The sequence below is a fragment of the Bufo gargarizans genome, chromosome 7 (genome assembly GCF_014858855.1).
Source record: "Bufo gargarizans isolate SCDJY-AF-19 chromosome 7, ASM1485885v1, whole genome shotgun sequence".
NCBI classification, from domain to species: Eukaryota; Metazoa; Chordata; class Amphibia; order Anura; family Bufonidae; genus Bufo; species Bufo gargarizans.
The window spans coordinates 174062238-174064311 of record NC_058086.1 but is presented as its reverse complement, the minus strand read 5'-3'; the positions used below and the strand labels follow the sequence as shown (position 1 = coordinate 174064311).

Here is a 2074-nt window from a genome sequence, read left to right as displayed (position 1 = left end):
TCATTCTGTCATAATAGAAGACTATGGCCTGCATAACGGATCCGTCCCGTTTCCGTTATGCAGGAGAGGACCCATTTGCAGCCCATAGACTTCTATTATGACGGAATGAATAAAGGAATGCCTCTAAAGGCATTCCGTCATAGAATTGCATTATGGTCCGTGGTAACTGAATCCATAACGCAATTCTGCTTTTACCAGTAAACGAATCACAAATGAATTTAATAAGCGGGAATTCGCTCATCTCTAAATACCACCTGCCAGAGCTTGGTCTGATCACCCCTATGATGTTCCCCGCTCTTTATTGGGTAACATTAGTTACAATACATTCCCTACAATAAAGAGGCTCGGACACATTGTTAGCTACCTCATGTATTGACTCATTTATTAACAGGCCAGTGGTTTTGAAATGGCCCTGATGATGGTGAACCCCCAACTCATCCTTCAACACTCAGGAGAGGAAAAAACCCCTAGTGGGGGAAACCTCCAGGGAACCATGGCTGAAGGACTGCCCTTCCCCTGGGCAAGGGGGTAAAAGCCATCATTTGAGATGAGGTAGCTATGGAAAGTCCGGGTAATTGTCACATCCAGTATTTGGAAATTCTGCTAGATGTTGAATCCAGAAAATCCGGTAAATGTCAAATCCGGTATTAGGAAAGTCCGGTAAAATGTCACATCCAGTATTGAGGACAGAGACCAAGCCTGGAATCTGCCTCTTGATACAGAAAATTAATGTCCAGCAATCTCATGATGGTTTCAGTTGTCTTGGCGCTCCACCCCTTGGATCTTATTGGGGGTTTTCAGGGTCCTGGGTCTTTTCTCTCAGGCCAATGGAGACACCTTCTCGGGACAACGTTAAAGACAAACGCTGAGAAAAAAGAAGACCATTAATTATTAAACAGCTCTATATAATATATTACTTCTCTGAAATGTTTCTGGAGCACATTAGACCTTCACACGGCATCTACTCACCTGGAAATCTGTATAGTTCATTAGTTGGTGTATTATCAGGCCAAGGAATCCAGTCCACTCGGCCACCATGCCTGTCCTGGTGTAGATCTGCAGAAGACAAAATAGAGGATTAGTGCCTGGCGGTACTCACCAGGGACTCTATATGGAGTGAGATGGGAAGATGGAGGTGAGATAGGAGCTTTTATATTACTGTTACACAGGAAAGATGTAGATTATACAAGACGGTGAAAAGTTGCATGAACTCACCTCTTCACATCGGCCAGTACATAGCTGGAAGAAGCCGATGGTCATACACACAGAAACTGGAAGGACGTGTTAAGGACAAGTAACAGAATTAATTCTATTATTATAGTGTTTCCTATACTGTGATGTCTGATCTGTGCTACAATGGGGTCAGAGGAAGTGAATAATCTTAGTTGTCAACAGTCACAAATTTGCCAAAATGTTTCCAAATTTTCAGAGACAATCTCTCTGTAAATTTGGGTTGTCCTGGGCCGAAAATGGGTGGGGCTTAGTTAACTCCACCAATGAGTGAGCGTGACCTGACAATTTAAGGGGGTGGGTAGCTTGACCCAAATTTACTAACGGCAGCAATGATGGTAAGTACGTATGTGTAAGTGTATCCAGCACACAACATGGCACTGTACCAGTCAGCTATAAGAGGATACAGGTCAGCAGGGCCACAATGGGCACAAAGGTTGATGCCATTCTAATGTGGCATAGGCGGCGACTGCTGAAGGATTTCTTGTACAGGCATACAGCTTGACCTAGGTTGTAAACGGCACAAAAGACAAATGCCGGTCCTGCGCCGATCCTGTGGACTGTAGGACTCATCCTCATCTAGATCAAAAGCAGAGGAATAAATGTCATCAATATGGACGTCATGAAGATCTGATAATACAGAACAGCAGAGGCCGCAGGTCACCAGGGCGCGTCATTGTATTTATACACATCTCTTGACTTCAAGCGATGTCCTCTCTGTATTACTAGTCCTGAGACATCAGTATATAAACTTACCGAAACTACGGCGGTCACAATGGTCCCAATGCAGCCCATCCATGCAACGACATAGAGGATTCTCTGGCAGATGATATGTCGCCTCTCT

At 44.3% G+C, this 2074-nt stretch overlaps 1 long non-coding RNA gene across 1 annotated transcript; it reads right to left on the bottom strand.

Moving 5' to 3' along the window:
• Positions 1 to 989: 989 nt before the first annotated feature.
• LOC122943191 lies at positions 990 to 1670 on the bottom strand. The gene is made up of 3 exons (XR_006390841.1): positions 1638 to 1670; positions 1216 to 1271; positions 990 to 1056 (listed from the first exon to the last, which is right to left on the bottom strand). It is a non-coding gene; the product is annotated as an uncharacterized LOC122943191 (long non-coding RNA).
• Positions 1671 to 2074: the final 404 nt, after the last annotated feature.